Raw genomic sequence first — 21,336 nt, 5'->3', positions numbered from 1 at the left:
GTGAGTGCCTGTGGCTTCAGTTGGAATAAAGGAAGGGATGTCAACCAATGTAGACATTCTCTCTCCCATCTCCCATCCCATGGTCTCTTTCCCCCTCCTCAGCAATGGAGGGCTCTACCACACACTACCTGTGTAACACACTGGATCCTCTGGAAACACAAGCTCAGTAAAACTCATCTCTCTTAAGTCCAATGTGACAGAAAGTGAGCAACACAAATGGATGAGACCCAGGACTTCCTCTATCATGCTTGCTAGTCACCATTAGATGAGCAGTTTCCTCTTTCACGTGCTTCTACAAGATGTACGGTCTCCCCACAGTCCTAAAGGCAACAGAGGCAGACAAAAGACTGAAGACTATTAAACCATGAACCAAAATAAGTAGTTCATCACAGCAACATGAAGCAAACCAGCACAACTCCCAGCTGCTGCTCTGTGAATTCATCACTGTGCAGAGGTTACATGCCCCCAGCTGCCCCCATCAATGACATCAATAATAGCACCAGCCCATCCCGTGCAACCAGGAATTCCTCCAACTTTGATTCAAAGACTTCTACCAGCCTACCTACAGTCTGACCAAAATCATGCTTAAATCTAAGGCTGCCTATGCAGACCTCTTACTTTTCTCTGGCTTGATCTTCAATACACTATAAAGACTTTCCTAACTACTCCTGTTTCTCATCTTGTCCTCCACAGGGATTTCCCCTTTCCTAATACATTCTTTCTTGGACTTCTCATTTATCATGGGATCAGCTTCTCTGAGGACAGAACTAACTGTAAAGTGGGAGAGTCGATCAGGAGGAGGCAAGGGTAAGGTAAGATGAGCACGTCTGATCAAAGGGCACATAATTCTTCCCTCAAAAATTAAAACCAGAATTACCATATAACCCGGCAACTTCACATCAAACAATGTTCATAGTAACATCATTCACAGAAAGGACACAAGTGGCCATCATCAGATGAACATTTAAATAACAAAATGCATCATGCACACACACAGAGAGACAGACACACACACAGAGAGAGAGAGAGAGAGAGAGAGAGAGAGAGAGAGAATGAGAATGGGATACTATTCTACAGAAGAATTTTTTAATGTCTTTTGTGTAGCATCTCTATTTTTTAATTAATGTTTTATTTTTTTATACTCCATATTTTATTCCCCTCCCACCCAACCTCCATCCCACCTGACCTCTAAACTCCTTGGGGCCTCCAGTCTCTTGAGGGTTAGGTGCATCATCTCTGAATGAACACAGACCCGGAAGTCCTCTACTGTATGTGTGTTGGGGGCCTCATATCAGCTGGTTTATGCTGCCTGTTTGGTGGTTCAGTGTTTGAGAGATCTCAGGGGTCCAGATTAACTGAGACTGCTGGTCCTCCTACAGAACTGCCCTTCTCCTCGGCTTCTTTCAGTCTTCCCTAATTCAACAATAGGGGTCTGCTGCTTCTGTCCATTGCTTGGGTGCAAATATCTGCATCTGACTCTTTCAACTGCTTGTTGGGTCTTTTGGGGGGCAGTCATGATCGGTCCCTTTTTGTGAGCACTCCATAGCCTCAGTAATAGTGTCAGGCCTCAGGACCTTCCCTTGAGCTGGATCCCACTTTTAGCCTATTGCTGGACCTTCTTTTCCTCAGACTCCTCTCCATTTCCATCCCTGTAATTCTTTCAGACAGGAAGAATTATGGGTCAGAGATGTGACTGTGGGATGGTCCCCCTCTCCTTCTTTTGATGCCCTGTCTCCCTGCTGGAGATGGGCTGTATAAGTTCCCTCTCCCTACTGTCGGGCATTTCATCTAAGGTCCCTTCCTTTGAGTCCTGAGAGTCTCTTACCTCCCAGGTCTCTGGTGCATTCTGGAGGGTCCTCTCAACCTCCTATCTCCTGAAGTTGACTGTTTCCATTCTTTCTGCTGGCCCTCAGGCCTTCCATCCTTTTCCCTCATCCAATACCAGATCAAGTTCTCCTCTCCCCTCCCTCCTTACCCACCCCACTTGTGATTGCTTTCTTCTGTAGAGGAATTTTAATCCAGCAACATGGCTGCTTTGGCAAGCAATCACATCCGAAGACTTTCTAGGTCTGTGCAACGCAGATGGAATGACATATGATTAATCCCTCTGGCTGGATTACAGACATGCCCTTCATACACACCTTTAATCCCAAATAATGAAGGTAAGGTTAGTTTGTAGAAGTTAGCAGCCATGTTTGAAAGTGACATCTAATTCAGGGCAGACAAATTGACAAATCAGAGAAAAATTTAGCGGAATAAGTCAGAGACAGAATACAACCAACTCTCACAAGAACAGACAGAAAACAGAGGCTACTAAAGCTCAGCACAGAGTGAGTCAGTGAGGAGAAGAGGACAGTTCAGTGAGCACAGGTCAATGGACTTCAGTTGAGTTTGTGCACAGTCATGGTGCGATTCTGTCTCAAAAGTTGAAGAAAGAAGGAGGAAGAGGAGGAAGAGGAGAAAGAAAAGGGGAGGAGGGGAGGAAAGGGGAAAAGAAGGAAGGAAAAGAACATGACATTCTGATTTGGATATGGATAAAAATTGAAAACATGCTAAATGAAATAAATCGCTCACCAAATGACAGATGCTGCATGATCACAACAGGCAATGCCAAAAGAGGAGAAACCTCACAAGGCCCCACTCCTAGATGAAGAACTCCACGTAACCAACGGCTGCTGAGAAAGAAAGAATCAGTCTCTCTCCAGGAGGAACCCTCTGATAGGTTATCTGATCCCAAATGATCATCCCTAAACACATACATAAAAGCAACACAAACTGGACTTAGTAAGTTTTACATATATGTATATGTATGTTTTATGTGTATATATACATATATGTATGTATATTGCATGTGTATATATGTATCTATCTATCTATATATCTATAGATATATAGATATCACAATTGTAATTCAAGTAGAGGACATGAACTTGAGAGGGAGTGAATGGAGGAGAGAGGTGGGTAAAACTATGTAAATATTGTACTCATATATGAAACTCTCAAAACAATCAATCAACTGAAATTTCAAAGACAGATGCTATTTGACTCCACTTATGCAGGGTGACAAGTAAAAACTTAAAGAGACAGATGCAAAATAGTGAATCTAGGGCCTGCAGGCAGGACTAATAGAAAACTGCTTAGGAGACATGAGGTTTGTTTTGCAAGCTAAGAAGTGTACTTAAAATGTAAATATACTTAACATTAATGAATTATGATTAAAATAGATAAAATGGTAAGCTTTGTTTGCTTGTTTGTTTGTTTTAGGCCCAGGTGTTTATTTCCCTTACATGTTAGGATGGTTCACAAACACAATACTAGGGCTTCGGCACTGTGGGGGAGGGGCGTATCCCAGGCCTCTCAGAGTAAGAGGATGTCGGCACTCATGTATACTGAAATTCAGACATCCAGTAGGGCTTGGGAGTGAAGCTAGAACCAAAGCCATCTAAGTGACAGGCCAAAGTGACACGAAGCCCACTTCCTGTGTTCCAACGATGAGTTTCCATCCCAAACCAATGGAAGGCAATTTTACTTGTTAGGGCCTAAAGGGACAGTCAGTTCTACTCCTTCCACTCCCCCAGGAAGCCACCTTGGTGACATATTTGTTCCTACCCATTGTAAGTGATAGGGATTAGCCTGGTCCCAACCATTATGGAAAACTGTAAAAGGCTCCAGAAGGTACAGTGTGGATTAGGCCACAAGATGGGGCAGATGATGTCCTCAGAAGCATGTGACTAGTGAGAGCAGTTACTAAACTTCTGGGCAACCTAGTCCATGCTATGCAGGCAGGTAGAGGGATGGGCATTGTCCATAGTTTGACATTGATGATGTCCACAGATTCAGGCTTGAGAAATGCACCACCCATGAGGAAGCCGTCCACGTCAGGCTGGTTTGCCAGCTCTTTGCAGGTTGCTCCAGTCACAGCACCTCCATAAACTATCAGGGTGCACTGAGCCACTGTACTGACTAGTTTTGTGTCAACTTGACACAGCTGGAGTTATCATAGAGAAAGGAGCTTCAGTTGAGGAAATGCCTCCATGAGATCCAACTGTAAGGCATTTTCTCAATTAGTGATCAAGGGGGAAAGGCCCCTTGTGCGTGGGACCATCTCTGGGCTGGTAGTCTTGGGTTCTATAAGAGAGCAGGCTGAGCAAGCCAGGTGAGGCAAGCCAGTAAAGAACATCCCTCCATGGCCTCTGCATCGGCTCCTGCTTTCTGACCTGCTTGAGTTCCAGTCCTGACTTCCTTGGTGATGAACAGCAGTATGGAAGTGTAAGCCGAATAAACCCTTTCCTCCCCAACTTGCTTCTTGGTCATGATGTTGGTGCAGGAATAGAAACCCTGACTAAGAGAAATTGGTACCAGCAGAGTGGGGTATTCCTGTGACAACCTGACCATGTTTTGGGGAGGTCTGTGGAAGGACTTTGGAACTTTGGGCTTGAAGATCCATTCCTTGTTAAGAGCTCTGTCAGATGTTTTGTAGGAGCTTGGAAGATAATGTTGAGAACAGTGCAGAAGATGGAGCCCTGGCTTGTGAAATTTCAGAGGGAAAATTAAAGACACTTTTCATGGCCATTCCTGTTTTGATTGTGAAGATTCTGTAGTTCTGGTTAGCTGGGGCTGAAGAATCAGCTGTGATTAACAAGATACCAGAACTACTAAAGCAAAAACTTTGCATTACTGGGACTATTGATGCTCTTTAGCTGGAGCTAAGAAATTAGCAGTGATTGAGACCAGCATCATTGAGGTGACATCTTCTGGGAAGTGTTTTCTGAGAGCACAGTGGCTGTGTTCCAGATATAGCCAAAGTTGTACATTGTGCTGTGGCTGGACTTGGTAATGTGTAAGGGTCACCCAGGTGGTACTGGTTTTGAAGGCATGAAGGAGTTGAGCAGAGCAGCTGAGGCTTGGCACTGTGAGAGGCCATGGAAGGCCATTGGTGAAAGTGCAGCCTCAGTTGCAATTGATGGCCCAGGACTGAAGGGGTCATGCAGTGTTTTGGAGATGCCAGTACCATGAGATGACCACCAAGAACAGCAGCAACAGTGGAGTACAGGCATCTGGAGCCTAGAGGATGACGCGTGTGCTACAAAGGGCATGGCTGGAGAAGTGACCCAAGCCCTTGGAGGAGCCCAGAAGATCGTGAGTTGGATCCCAGACATTGGACGGTTGGAGATTGACTTTTGCTTTTGATTGTGACTGTGCCCTGATATTTTCCCTCTTGAAGGAAGAAACTGTCTTAGTGGAGCCCACAGTTAAGAGACTTTTGATTGTAAAAAGACTTTGGATTTTAAAAGAGATGGATATTTTAAAGAGATTGAAATTTTAAGAATATGTAAAGACTGTGGGACTTTTAAAGTTATTTAGATCTTGGGGATGAATAAGATTGTAAGGGCTTACTAGTGATGTTTTTGTGTGTCAAGTTGACAAGGGGTCAATTGTACTGGCTAGTTTTTTGTCAACTTGACACAGCTGGAGTTATCATAGAGAAAGGAGCTTCAGTTGAGGAAATGCCTCCATGAGATCCAACTGTAAGGCATTTTCTCAATTAGTGATCAAGGGGGAAAGGCCCCTTGTGCGTGGGACCATCTCTGGGCTGGTAGTCTTGGGTTCTATAAGAGAGCAGGCTGAGCAAGCCAGGTGAGGCAAGCCAGTAAAGAACATCCCTCCATGGCCTCTGCATCGGCTCCTGCTTTCTGACCTGCTTGAGTTCCAGTCCTGACTTCCTTGGTGATGAACAGCAGTATGGAAGTGTAAGCCGAATAAACCCTTTCCTCCCAACTTGCTTCTTGGTCATGATTTTTGTGCAGGAATAGAAACCCTGACTAAGGCAGCCACCCCATCAGAGACATTGGATTTCAGCCAACCTGGAGCTTCTCATGTACTTCCGGTTGAGGGGTTGCAGTCTTGCTAGTCCCAATGGCCCATACAGGTTCATGGGCCAGGACCACCTTGCTTCTGTCCTTCACATTATCTGCGATGACCTTGGTTTGCTCAAAAACAACTTCCTCCGTGATGCCAGCTTCCCTTTCGTCTAGCTTCTCCCCAATGCAGGGGATCACTGCAAGTCCCTCTGCTAGGGCATGGTTTACTTTCTGCCCAATCAACTCATCTGATTCCCAAAGACACACCTTCTTTCCCGAGTGCCCCAGCACCACTCTGGTGGCTCCTAAGTCTCTGATCATGTCAGGGCTGATTTCTCCAGTGAAGGCCCCATTGGTCACTTTGTAGCAGTTCTGTGCAGCCACAGCAATCTTGGGATCCAGCTTCTGCCTAGCGAAGTCGATGTAAGAGGTTGTCAGTGCACAACCCACCTCAGTGTCTGCCAGCACACTGGCTGCCTTCGGGGTGCAGCTGAGTTCTCCCAGGCACTGCTTCCTCCCGTTCATCTTCCAGTTGCCCCCCACGAAGAGCTTCCTGGAAGGCACCATCATACTAAGCTCAAGTCTCTGAAAGTCAGTACCGTAAGTTTTATTTTACATGCATTTTGTCAAAGTTTAAACAAGTAGCTGAAAATATGCATATGTTTATATATAATCAGGATTAAATATATTATATATCAATATTAAATACACAAAGACTCACGATTATTGCAATTAGTAAAATTTAAAATGATATTCCTCAAAAGAGCCATTATTCAGGAAAAGATGTAGATCTTTTATCAAGCTGTATCTCTTCATGGACATAATTCCAAACAAAATGAGGTAACAGCAGACAATCTTCTACACAATGTAAGCTAGCTAGTTGGCCAGAGCACTTTCACCAAGTCATGTGCTGCCAGAGAAGTTGGGGCTACAGAATACAAGCAGATGTCAACACTTTCACCTTCCACTTTCTCAAGAGTGCTGATCAGGCCAAGTTTCATTTCACTTATTAGGCCACTTTCCAAGTTGGAGGAGGAGAGTTGAGAGAGGGCTGAAGAAAGTATTAGGATCTAAGTTTCATATCTGCAAAAGTAAGCTGATGTTGCTTACCACTGGGTTTCAAAACCAAAGCTTCCCTAAATTGGCCAAGAGCTTTGAAGAGGTCTGTACAAACCCAGGGGTCAGCAAATGTTTTCTGCAAAGGGATAGAGAGCCAAAATTTTAGGTTTTGCAGGCACACACTCCCCATTGCAATTCCTTATCTCTGCTGTGATAGCTCAAAAAAGAGCTCTCAGCAACACAGGGTAGGTGTGCATGGCATGTCTCAATTGAGCTTCATTTACCACACTGTAGTGAGTTGAATTTTACTGTCTCCTGATAAAGAGTCCTAAGAATTCTCCCTTCTGATTTGAGCATGGATACTTGCTTAGGTTAACAACAACAACAACAACAACAACAACAACAAAACATATACACACACACGTGTATGCTGATGCTACTGTTAGAGCTGATTCTGATAAGCTGCCTATGCCTCAAACTCTCCAGCAGCCATGTAGGAATCCTGAAGTCACTCAGTCAATTTAAAACTTTTAATGTGTTCCAAGTACGTGGAACATGCCTTTAGTCCCAACACTCAAGAGACAGAGGTAGGTTAATCTTTGTCAGTCTCAGGCCAGCGTGGTCTTCATCGTGAGTTGTAGGATACCCAAAGACACACAGTGAGACCTTCTCTCAAAAGACTGTTAATGCCTCAGTTGAAATACACACTTGTGATCCTACCTCTGATAAGATAGAGAAGGCAGAATCCCTGGGGTTTTCCAAGCTGCATGCACTCACGCACGCACGCACACACACACATACACCTGCATGGGCACACATCCCACACACACACATGGGCATGCACACACACCCACATGGGCAAGAACACATGTCCACATTAGCATGCACAGACCCCCACATGAGCATGCACACATACCCACCTAGGGAAGCACACACACCCACATGGGCACGCACACATATACACACCGGCATACAGATACACAGTTCAAAGCAGTTTCCTTCCTTCTTTGCTACACAAGACCTTATGTATGCGAGGAATGCCTGGACCTAGCACCAAGGAGTTTAAAATCGTGTCTGCTTTGACCCAAGAACCCTTCAAGTAGGAAAATGAAGCTGCTCCTTCTGAGACAAATCTGCTTTAAAATATTCCCCAAATCCTTGTCATCAGCAGGCCAGATTCTTAACTCATACATTTCTGGGAAATGATAGCTCAAATTGGCTGTATGCCCTTTGGCCCTAAACCAATTAGTTTTTCTAAATTTACTGGGACCAATAAGGGAAAAGGATATTACTTTGATATTACTACAACACAGGGCTCAATGAGTTCACTGGGAAGACAGTTCTGTTGAGAAGTTGCCAAAGTCACCTTTAGTGCCCCTGCAAATGTCTCTAATGGTAACCTAGGACTCACAGAGCTGAGCTAGAAACTTTCAGCTCAAATGCTTGTTCCCAACAAAGAGAAATGTTTGAAATAGATCAGCTACTTAAATAATCAAAAGCAAACAATACTCTATTTCTCAGTTTCAAGTATGGCTATGGTATATTTAATATAATATAAAATATAAACACCATCTTTATAATGTCTTTTTTTTTTTTTTTTTTTGCTAAATACAGCTATAAATGTAATATGATCCCACAAAATTCCATCTACTGTTTATTTGGATTTTTTTGTTGATTTTGTTTTTGTTTTATTGACCTGAAACTTTAAAAAATGAATCATAAATTATTGGATCTTCTAGGTCAGGAGTTCACCTTCCCTCCCTGCTCCTCTTTGGTATTAGAAAGTGAGACAGCTGGAGCTCTGGCAGCCATTTTGGAGCAGGACGAGCCTCATAGATGAATACCACAGCTTGGGGTAATGAATCAGAAAGAACGAAAGAAGGAAGGAAGGAAGGAAAAAGAAAGAAAGAGAGAGAGAGAGAGAAGGAAGGAAGGAGAGAGAGAGTGAGAGAGAGAGAGAGAGAGAGAGCACTTAAACCATGGGTTGGGCTAACACCTACCTTCAATGTTCTTTTAGCAGAGATGTTTAAACATTCTTTAAACACACTCAAGTTTGAAAGAGACCAGCACATGACATAGCTGTGCTTACCATGTTTGAAGTCTTGGTTTCAATCACCAACCCTCCCACAAACAACAATACCTAATATTTTTTTTAAAATCACATTAAAGATAAAATTTGTTGTTAAGCTGCCATGGAATCTAATTCCACTTGAAAAGTCCCACCATTGGCTAGATGGCCTGTGGTAACATCATGATTTGACAAAAACTCATTACTTCTGCTAGCTGTAACTTTGAAATACACCCAAAAATGGTAAGATTGATAAAGCAACAGGAATATGAATATAGGGGCTTAAATATGCTAGATAGTAAATATAGCAAAATGCTAATTATATAGTGGAGATGATAAGTACAAGGTTATTTCATATTCAGTCCTCCAACTTTTCATGATAACATGCCTAAAATACTGTTGTCAAGCCACTGATATAACCGTATGTTTGGGACAGGGTCTCATTTAGCCCAGGCTGGTTTTAAACTTGGTGTATAGTCACAAAACAGCCTTGAACTCTAAATCTCCACACCTCCACCTTCCAAGTACAGGAGTCCCGGGCTTGTGCCACCATGCCTGGCCCCAACAGGACTGCTTACCATACTTCCAAACAAACTCTTTGAAGTAACAAGAGGTTTTGTAGCTTCTTTTGCTCCCTAAAAGGGTCACTTCTCTTCCTGTTCCATAAACAGTATTGAGGGCTTCAAGTCTTGAAAAATAGAACTCAAAGTACTGCCAGTGGGACAAGCTGTATGCAAGTAAAATTTTTAAAGGCTGTGTAAACAGAAACCCATCTGGAAGAATGTTTTTATTTTATGTCAGCACACTAAAAACTAGAATAGAATTTCCTGATAGAGATGTTCTGTTTGACTCTGAAAATCCCACCAGGTGGGAAAAAAAAAAAAAAGGCATCTTAGTCATTGAAAGTAACTTTCACCTTTAAAAAATGCAATTTAACTGAACTCAGCTTGAGGGACATCACCAGGAACCTTGCTATTGAGGTTTTCTTCTCCTTCCTTATAAGCACATGAATATGTCTAAGGCAATAGCATTTCAGTTTGCTGCCTAGATCAACATTAGTCACGAGTGTTGAGATAGTCATGGTAGTGATGTTGGGTCCTCTTTTGGGGATCTGTATTCTAAGAAAAGCAAAATTGGAAAAGACCACTGAACAACTGCAGGCAAGAATACTAGCTCAGAGCCTTGGCAGCCATTGCCATTGACAAAGGTTCTTTCCTGTTCTCAAAGATGCCGTAAGATAAAAACTAAGTCTCCCTAAGATGATATCAAAACTGATTTAGAATACTATGAAAAAATTGACTTGTTGGGACTAACACACTTTCAGACATAGAGCAGCTTTAATTCCTGAGAATGTCACTTTGAGCTAACCCAGAAGCATGGCTTTATTGCATTGAACCACTGCAGGAGCAGACACTAGACCATGTGAAGAACATGGATCCATGTTATAATCCTGCAGCTCCACTTGCCTATGACTTACTAAAAGGTTCTGCCTCTGTGTTAACATTTTACAAACTTGATTTCATCTAAGAAAGAATGTTTTTAACAAAAGCCTACAGAAAAGCATCAACTCTATTTGAATTATTCAAAGAAGAAGAAAACAATTTACACACACACACAAGAAAATGGCCCGCTGTGTATATCTATCTATAGATAGCTCCTCATTCTGAAAGACAAATTTAAAAATGGGTACAGAAATTGTTAATATTACAAGCAAGTGAAAGACCTGTGTGACAAGAAATTCAAGTCCCTGAAGAAAAAAACTGAAGAGGATTATCAGAAGATGGAAAGATCTCTCCTGCTCATGGATCAGTAGGATTAACATAGTAAAAATAGCTTACCAAAAGCCATCTACAGTCAATGTAATCCCCATCAAAATTTTACTACAATTCTTTACAGACCTTGAAAGAACAATTCTCAACTTCATATGGGAAAAAAAAAAACCCAACAACAACAAAATTGCTAAAATAATCTTGTACAATAAGAGAACTTCTGGAGGTATCACCATCCCTGACCTCAAGCTGTACTACAGAGCAATGGTAATAAAGACTGCATGGGATCTGTATAGGAACAAACAAGCTGATCAATGGAATCAAATCCAAGACCCAGAAACAAACCCACAAACCTACGACACTTGAGTTTTGACAAAGAAGCCAAAACTAAGCAATGGAAAAAGGAGAGTGTCTTCAACAAATGGGGCTGATCTAACTGGATACCTGCATGCAGAAGAATGAAAATAAGTCCATATTTATCACTCTGGACAAAACTCAAATCCAAGTGGCTCAAAGATCTCGAGGTAAACCAGATACACTAAATCTAATAGAAGAGAAAGTGGGGAAATAGCCTTGATCTCTTTGGTACGGGTGACACTTCCTGATCAGAGCACCAATGACTCAGGAACTAAGATCAACAATTTATTTTTTTTAATTGGGTATTTATTTCATTTACATTTCCAATGCTATCCCAAAAGTCCCCCACACGCCCCCCACCCACTCCCCTACCCACTCCCTTACCCACCCACTCCCACTTCTTGGCCTTGGCATTCCCCTGTACTGAGGAATATAACGTTTGCACGACCAATGGGCCTCTCTTTCCACTGATGGCCGACTAGGCCATCTTCTGATTCATATGCAGCTAGAGACACGAGCTGGGGGGGGGGGTGGCGGGTAATTGGTTAGTTCATATTGTTGTTCCACCTATAGGATTGCAGATCCCTTTAGCTCCTTGGGTACTTTCTCTAGCTCCTCCATTGGGGGCCCTGTGATCTATCCAGTAGCTGACTGTGAGCATCCACTTCTGTGTTTGCCAGGCCCCGGCATAGTCTCACAAGAGACAGCCAGCCATATCTGGGTCCTTTCAGCAAAATCTTGCTAGTGTATGCAATGGTGTCAGCGTTTGGAAGCTGATTATGGGATGGATCCCCGGATATGGCAGTCTCTAGATGGCCCATCTTTTCGTCTCAGCTCCAAACTTTGTCTCTATAACTCCTTCCATGGGTGTTTGGTTCCCAATTCTAAGAAGGGGCAAAGTGTCCACACTTTGGTCTTCGTTCTTCTTGAGTTTCATGCGTTTAGCAAATTGTATCTTATATCTTGGGTCTTCTAAGTTTCTGGTAAAAGGGTCCTGATGACACTGAGAGGCTTCTGTAAGGCAAAGGACAGTGTCAATAGGACAAAACAGCAGCCTACAGACTGGGGAAAGAGTATCACTAACTTTACATCTGACAGAGGACTAATATAAAAATATATAAAGAACTCAAGAAGTTAAACATCAACAACCCAAATAACCCAATTTAAAAATGGGGTACAAAGCTAAAAAAGAACTCTCAACATAGGAATCTCTAATGGCTGAGAAATACTTAAGAAAATGTTTGACATCCTTAGTCACCATAGAAATGCAAATGAAAACCACTCTGAGATTCCACTTTACACCCATCAGAATGGGTAAGATTAAAAACTCAAGAAGTGGCGCGTGCTCGCAAGGATGTAAGGCAAGAGGAACATTCCTCCATTGCTGGTGGAAATATATCTTCATAAAGATATAAATATTTGCCCCTTTATTAGAAATAAAACAGCAAGGAAACAAAGGGAAACAGCACAGCAGGTCCCGCTAGTCCCATCCCGATGGCACTGAAGCATCTCATGCCTGGAACTTCTACCTGCTACTTTTTCTTTTCTTTTCTTTTCTTTTTTTGGTTTTACGACACAGGGTTTCTCTGTGTAGCCCTGGCTGTTCTGGAACTCACTTTGTAAACCAGGCTGGCCTTGAACTCAGAAATCCACCTGCCTCTGCCTCCCAAGTGCTGGGATTAAAGGCATGTTTTTAAAGTACTTCTTGGAATATCTCTTCTAGTTGGGCTGCCTTGGCTGGCCTCAGTGGGAGCAGATGAACCTAGCCTCACAAAAATTTAATTTGCCACAGTGGGGGAGACCCTGGGAGGCATCCACCCACTCAGAGAAGAAGAGGAGGGGGCATGGGAGAGAAGTTGTGGAAGGGGGTGACCAAGAGAGGGCAGTGAGCAGAATGTAAAGTGAATAAGTAAAAAAAACAAAACAAAACAAAACAAAACAAAACAAAACAAAACAAAACAAAAAAAGTAATACTTTTGAACATCAATTGTGTGCCAGACCCTGGTCATTTAAACATCATATCTCTGTTATAAATTAAGTTAATTCGCTTTTATTGATTAAAAGAAAAGTATCTAACTATTAACACATAGCAAGATAGTGAAACACTGAACCAAACGGCAACAGATAAACTGGCATAGTATTAAAAATGTGGACTTGAAAGCACCAGAGACAGCAGTGCCTTTTCCCAGGCTTTGCCGCCACCCAGGTCACTGAGGCTCCAGGTTGGGAAGTGAAGCAAAAGGATGCCAGCCTGAGCCAGCATCCCAGTCACTCCCCATTCACCTCATCGTGGCCTCTTGGTTTTACACTTATCAGAAAAAGTTGAAACAGTGTTTATCTTTGGACACAGACCTGGGCACTCTGCCTGTGCATTCTAGATACTCAATAAAAAAAAAAAAAGAAAAAACACAATAGATTTGACAAATGGGGGGACTGGGTGTATTTCTTTGTTATACTATACAAAGGTATGGCCATCTATCAAATAAAAATCAGCTGTCTGCATCTAATGTATCTGTATCTAGACATCTTTGACATCTTCAAAACTCTATGACCAATCTTTATTAAGCAACCATAATAAACCCTACAGTCATCGATACCGCTAATAGAAGATACAGTCATGGAGAGGAAACTCAGGAAGGAAGGAAGGCAGGCAGGACAGATTACTCAGGGCCTTGCTTCCAAGTATGTTCAGTTTCATAGAGAGTGGGACTCTCAAGATTTGTCACACCTAGAAGGAAGTCTTCCTTTCAGAATGAGCACCTTGTTCACTTCAGTCAAATGACACTGACCACTGCCTTCAAGAATCCTGAACCAAAAAAAAAAAAAAAATGGCTGAAATGTGGGGAACTCTTGTTCATTTCAAGGTGCAAGACACTGAGTCCCTAAACAGTAGTCACTGATAGTTAGACTACTCAAGGACAAGAAGGACAAACAACCTGCCCAGTGTCCTCCGTAATGCCTTGCTTCTCTATTACAATTGAAAGCAGTGTGATGTAATACAGGCACAGAAATGGGGTGGGGTGTTGGATCATGTCAAAATGACATTGTATTTTAGTAGTCATATTTATTAAAGACATTTGCATCTCTCAGGTGTGCCTGCCCCTTGTCTTAATAGCAGTCTCGGAAGCCAATGGCAGCAATTGCCCTGGAGCCACTCTGTTCTCAAGTGGAGAGAAGCCAAGTCTTGACACGGAGGAGCAGGAGTCAGTGTTAAGTCCTAGAACATCTGAAGAGGCCAGAGTGGAAGGATCTGGCAGGGAACATAGAGCCCTGGGAGCAGTGAGATGGAGCCTAAATAAGTTATAATGACTGTGAGTCTTAATGTGATCCTAATAGGGAACAGTGGTATTCAGACCAAAGTATGGAGAAGGCAGCATAGAGAGAGGGGAGGCAGAGATGAACAGAGTTGTTAGGGTGCTCTAAACATGGATGGCAGAGATGTGGCTGGAGCTCAGCCACAGGAAGTCAAGGAAGGGCCAAAGGGAAGATTTGCTAAACCGTGTTCTCCACACCTTTCACACCCAGCCAATTCACAACATACTTATTTGTTCATGTATGTACTTATTGCGAGGGCATGTGCATGGTACATCACACATATGGAGGAGGTCAGAATAATACATCTTTTGGGAGTCAGTTCTCTTCTTCCACCATGAGAGTTCCCAGAATCGAACTCGAGGCATCAGACTTGGAGGCAGGTACATTTACCTAACCCTGAGCTCCCTCGCAAGCCCACAGCACATTCTTAGATGAAAAGTAAAAGAAAAATAAAACCAAGAATTAAAGAGGAGGGTGAGTAAGCATACTATGTTACTATTCCCATTTTACAGACAGTGAAACTAAGGCTTACAGGTTTCTTCTAGTTTGCCTTTTATTGCTGTGATAAAGACCATGAACAAAACCAACTCAGGGTAGAAAAGTGATTATCTCATCTTACAGCCTATAGCCCATCATTAAGGGAAACCCAGGCAAGAACCTGAAGACGGGACCACGCAAAGACCATGGAGGGATACTGGATACTGGTTTGCTCTCAGGCTTGCTTTTAGTTACCATCTAGGACCACCTGGCCAAGGTAGCTGCAAACAAAGGGCTGAGCCCTCCTACATTCAGCCATTAATCAAGAAATTGCCCCCATAAACTTGCCTAAAGGCCAATCTGATGAAGCCATTTTCCCAACTGATGTCTCCACTTCCAAATGCACAAGGTCCCCCTCACAGAACTGACACCGAGTTAGGATCCCAACACAGGCAGGCTGCTTCTGAAACCTAGGATCCAACCAGCTTCAACCTGAAAGCAGGCCAAACCAATGAGTGGAAAAGCTAGTGCTTAAGAGAGCAGTTTTAAAAACAGCACCAACAGAGCCCTTCCATAATCCAGTAAAATGTTCTTATTTCCCTTTAAATCTTCATAGTCACCCTCCTGTAGCTGGGAGTTGGGGACTGTTTTATATGCCATTTTGTGCTCTAAACAAAACATCTCCTCAGCCTCGAATTTTGCTCTCTCCATGCCCTGTAAGGTTCCCAAGTCCACTCTCTTCCATAAAGCCCTTTCATCTTCGCTTGATAAAGTACTGACAGCAATGCCCAAGGCCACACAACATTTATTCTGTAATTTCTTGGGTTAACAAAGAAAAAAAATTATGCTTGCACACTGCAGTTTTACCTACGGCTTCATTTTCCTTGTGATCTTTCAGGTATGCAGCAGTGACTAGGAAGAACGTTCCCCGGGATGCTCTACTTACAAATCTCATCCTCCAGATACTGCAACGGCGGATTTCACAGAAGGGTAATTTACAAAATTTAAATTCCAAAGCGAGTTAAAAATAAGTTATCTCACCTAGTCGTTTCCTGTCCTTCAGAACATTGGTATATCAAACTCAAATAATGGCCACCAGCCAATTCCTCTGACGGCTGCTTTGGTTTTAAAGCAATAAATCCACTGAGGTTGTTGTTGTTGTTGTTGTTGTTGTTGTGGTTGTTGTTGTTGTTGTTGTTGTTGTTAGAGGCATTATTACATTGCTTTCTATCTGTTCACCTTCAGCCTTTTAAGAAGCTTATGTCCTAATTCATTTTTCTCCAACTCTGACAGTTTGCTTATCAGCAGTGTAGTAGTTAGCACTGCTGTATAGAGGTGACACCACAGGGACTAACTCTCTCGATTCTGAGTCTATAATTCCAAGATCAAGGTGTCTGCAAGGCTGAGTCCTTCCAGTGGAACCTGGTCTAGAGCACTGCTGCCTTCTCCCCTACTGCTTCTCACACAAGCTTTGGTCTGTGTCTCTCTCCAAATCTCCTCTTCTTATAACAACATCAGCTGTATTGTGTTAGGAGCTGCCCTGAGGACAGAATGTTAACTTAGCTCTTAAAAGATGCTGTCCCCAACTAAAATCACATTCTTAGGACAGGGGGTTAAGATTTAAACACATGGATCATGAAAAACACACACACAATTTAATTGAAAATAATATTTGACCCAAAGTCAGAATAGAATGTATCAACTATCAACCTATTGAGATATAAAGTAGAAAATTAAGTTATATAATCTGTAAGTCCCTAATGTTTCAATAACAAGAGTTACCACAACCACAAATTTACCAATGAAGCCTTTTAAAATTCATTTTGCTTTGCTTTCAAAATGACAGAGGGGAGGCAAAGAGATGGACTGACTTCTTGAAAAGGCTGCGAGCTAAGGTAGCACACCTGACAGCCCTAAACTCCAAACCTCACAGAGTCCTGCCAGGTGTGATGGGGCTGCGGTTCATACTTGAGGCAGAGGGATAAGCAGAGCTTTGAGTGCAGCCTGGGCTATACAGGGAAACTGGAGAGCAGCTGGGATACAGAGTGAACCCCTACCTCAAGAAAATAAAATAAAACCACACCAAACCAACTCCTATTCGCAAGCCCTCATCTTACCACTTAAGGCTTTCTCTGGTTCTCCTGCCTTTGCGGGAGGGTTTGTTTGTTAGAGATTTTATTTATTATTTTATGTATATGATGAGTACACTGTCTCTATCTTCAGACACACCAGAAAAGGGCATCAGGTCCCATTACAGATAGTTGTGAGCCACCATGTGGTTGCTGGGAATTGAACTCAGGACCTCTGGAAGAACAGTCAGTGCTCTTAACCACTGAGCCATCTCTCCAGCCCCGGGTTTGTTTGATTTTGTCTGTTCTTATTTTATCCATAATGTATATATGCGTACCTGGTACTCAGAGGTCCAGAAGAGGACTTGGATACCCTAGAACTAGAGTTACAGATAGTTTGTGACTCACTGTGTGCTGGTATCTGAACTCAGGTCTTCTTACAAGAGCAACAAGTATTCTTAATTGCTGAGGCTCCTCTTCAGCTCTTGATTTTCGCTCTTTAGAATAAATTTTATTATGTTTTGTTTGTTTGATTGGTTTTCGAGATGGAGTTTCACTATGTAGCCTTGGCTTTCCTGGAACTCACTCTGTAGACCAGGCTGGCCTCAAACTCAGAGATCTACCTGACTCTGCCTCCTGAGTCCTAGGATCAAAGGCATGCGCCACCATAGTCTGGCTCATGGTTTTGTTTTTAATATTCCCCATTGTGAATTTTCCCAGTTTGGTCTTCCTCCCATTATTATCTTCCCCATAGCTTTGGATGCTGCCCGTGTGGGCAGATCTAGTTGGAAGTGCAACACAAAGTCAGTACGTTTGCCATACACCAGCAATAGCAAATGGTTAAGAGAAGTGGAGAGAGCGAAAGCAGAGCCATTTATTTGGGTCCTATCTACTTCCTCCTCTCTATAACTATTCTAACTACTACCAAATACAAATTACAACATTTGACCAAAGTGAGGCTCAGGGTGTGCACACAAAATAATCGCTTCAACTATGGATTACATTGTATGGAACTAACTGACTACTGACTCAAAAATGAATTTACTGATTCAACCACTATTTTTTGTGACCATATAGAAGTCATTCAATATATATGGCTTAGATTCCTCATCTATAAAACATGAATATCATTAAAATACCCATTTTATAGATTTTGTGAGAAAAACAGAAAGGATATATTTGGGGGGGGGATTAGCTGTTTGCAACTTATAAATGGGCTGTATTTCAAAAGTTATCTGACAAGTCAATTTCCAAAACCTGGAGCATGTTTTCCTGGAGAAGCAATGGTCACAAACAGTGGCTGGGTATGCTGGCACTAAGGTCAACTACAAAGCTAATGATGGCCTAGAACACAGGTAGTTCCCATGGGCTAGAACAGGGAGATTCATCTATGTTACAGTGTGGATAGGAGAGAATAAGAATTCTCTGTTTCTAGAGCAAGGGCACCTTTAGTACAAGCCTCTTTATAACAGGCATGACTTTGCATCTCTTAGGGCAGTCTGAGGTGAAGAGAGCCCAAGGCCCTGTGGCAGGGGCTTCTTTTCTTGAAGGGAGTAAAAGACTCAGCAACAGGAGAGAGGAGTAGAATAATGAACATCAGGAGAAAAGGGCTACAAAAGGAGATCTTAGAATTCTTTGCCCAGGGAATATGATGAAGACTGAAAGCTATTACTGTGTAGAGCTGCCAGCCTACAGCATTTTCCCTAACTCGGGCTCATAGCCAAATATTTCTCTTGTCCTAATTTAACAGATACTTTATATGCTCAAAGTACCCTTGAATCAATACTCTGTCATATATAAACGGACAACATGAACACTTCTTGGTATGGTTAAGGGGGAGGTTTTCTTGTACATAAAAAGAGAGAGCAGCCATAGACATCTGGAAAGGTCTAGAGCAGAGAGGGAAAGTGGTTGACTGAACATGGTCAGCAGGTTGAACTTGGCCAGGAGAAAGGCAGGAACCGAGCAGAGAGATGGGGGTGGGGGTGCAGAGAGAGGAAGACAGGGAAAAGAGGGAGCACAGGGGAAATAATAGGGCTGCGAGGAGAATGAGTAGCTTGGAGGAGGGAAACCCATGAGCTGTGGGGAGTTTCGGGTAGGAGAGGAGCTAAGAGCCAGGGCTTACAAGTGTCTATCTGGTAAACTTTGGTAAGCTAGCAGCTATCACAGGTAGCCTTTTGTCCCGCATACAGTGATAAGGGAAATGACTCCATTGGGGAATGGGAAACCAGCTTCACAAGTTCCTAAGGAATGCTGGCTTTTGTCTAGCTGCCAGGATCTGGGAGAATGGAGTTTCCTTTGGACCTGACATGTTGTCCTTGCTATCAAACTCCATGTTGTACCAGAAGAGAACTGTTTACTTAGGACTCTCCAGGATTATCATCAATCTGACAGTGAAACCACATCAAACATTCTATGAATGAATGAATAATTCTACAGAGACAGTGAAATTAGACATCATAAAAAGAACAAAGTATGTTCATTTTGACTGAAACACAGCATCTTATCTGGTAAGAGAAGCCAATGTCCATCTTTAGGAGACAGTGATATAAAGAAAATACTTTTTGCACATACATGTGTATCTGTTCAAGTATGTTGAGTAAGAAAGGCAAGATGAACTTCAAGAAATGTAACATAGCCCTGTGTGAGCATCTTCTCGGGGTGTGAGTGGCAGCAGAGGGACAAATCATTTACCTGTGATCCACAGGCCTTCATTCGTGTCAATCTCCAGTACCAAATTAAATGAATGTATTTTCATACATATATGCATGTGTGTGCCCTTGATATGTAAGAAAGTATAAGAAGATGTTAGCTATCGTCACCTCTAAGGCCCTGGAAGATGAATTGACAAGAAGTCAGATGAAAGGCTTTACAGTTTTTTCTTTTATCATTTTATTTAGCAAAAATGACTTCTTTCTTCAAATTTTAAACCTACCATTTCAGCCATTTTGAGGTGTAGAGTTTAGTGGCATTAAAGGCATTTATATTGCAGCCAACACTGAGACCCAACTCCAGAACTTTGTTCATCTTTCCAGAGCGAAACTTCATACTCATCAAATATTTGACTCCCCAAATTCTCCCTGCCTCAAAACAATGACTTTTTTAAACCTTTTAACTCTCAGCTTTATTTTAAAAATACAAATACTTTCATGTTTTTGGATTTTTGGAGCATCATACAACAAAGAAATCTACGTCAGATTAGTAACTCAAAGACATCTACTACTCTACTAATCTATTTATGTACTAATTTAATACTATAATATTTAGGATGAATTAAAAATTTTCATATCATTAACACAAGAAAAATTATTTTGAACATGTTTCTATAATTAAAACTAAAACAGTTTTCTCCTCTTCTTCCTCCTCCTTCTCCTCCTCCTCCTCCTCCTTTTTCTTCTTCTTTTTTTGTTGTTGTTGTTCCTGTTGTTGTTTAAGACAGGCTTTCCCTGGCTGTCCTAGAACTCACTCTGTAGACCAGGCTGGCCCCAACTCAGAGATCCACCTGCCTTTGCTGTCTGAGTTCTGGGATTAAGGGCAAGTGCCAATACTGCCCAGCAAAGCAACCATTTTCAACGGCAAACTTAGCACTTGCTTAAAACAAATACAAACTGATGGCAAGTTGGTATAAACATTCCACATCTGAAAAAAATGCACTTCTTTTGAATTATAACACTTTGCAAAATACAATCTTAGTTTTTCAAAGGAACACTGCTGGCACTGTGCTGGAGCCAGGATTTCAGGGTTTGTATTAGGTGGCAAGGTTTCAAAGTGGCAAGCTCCTGAAAGGAGAACAGAATAGGATAGAATAACAAGATAATTTGTCAAGTTCCAGAGACAATGAGACCAGCTTTTCATTAATAGTTATATATTAGAACAGGAATAAAAAGCCAATATTTTGAAATTTGTATGTCTCATGGAGTTGAAGGTCAAGTCTGAAAAATACACTTAAACATGTCAGTCTTACAGAGTACATTTGGTATATATACACATGCCAGTCTTGAAGAGTGCATTTGATATGTACTTCACATTTTCTTCAGGCTTGCAAGTTAGACTGTAGGAATCTTAGAAATACTAGTTTCTTTTAAAACAAGAATAGGTGATTTTATAAAATTAAGAAAATAACAGAGAAACTATTCCTGCACAAGATGTCCACACTAGATTAACCAGTAACAGAACTATTTTTAGAAATGAAAAATATATTTCATCATTTTAGGTATATACAGTTTGATAACAAAGTCCTACTGTGATAGTCAGATGAACAAACAGGTTTTGTAGGTTCTGTGGAAATAGTATCAGACTGTTTCTGAAACCGGAAATTCCATAACACAGTATCAGACTGAGTATTCTTCTTGCTGCCATTA

At 42.0% G+C, this 21,336-nt stretch overlaps 1 pseudogene; it reads right to left on the bottom strand.

Moving 5' to 3' along the window:
• Positions 3,263-6,460, bottom strand: Gm5950 (predicted gene 5950; annotated as a pseudogene).

This window comes from Mus musculus, chromosome 10 (genome assembly GCF_000001635.26).
Source record: "Mus musculus strain C57BL/6J chromosome 10, GRCm38.p6 C57BL/6J".
Lineage (NCBI taxonomy): Eukaryota > Metazoa > Chordata > Mammalia > Rodentia > Muridae > Mus > Mus musculus.
The sequence above is the reverse complement of the archived record's forward strand: the minus strand, read 5'-3'. Positions and strand labels throughout refer to the sequence as shown.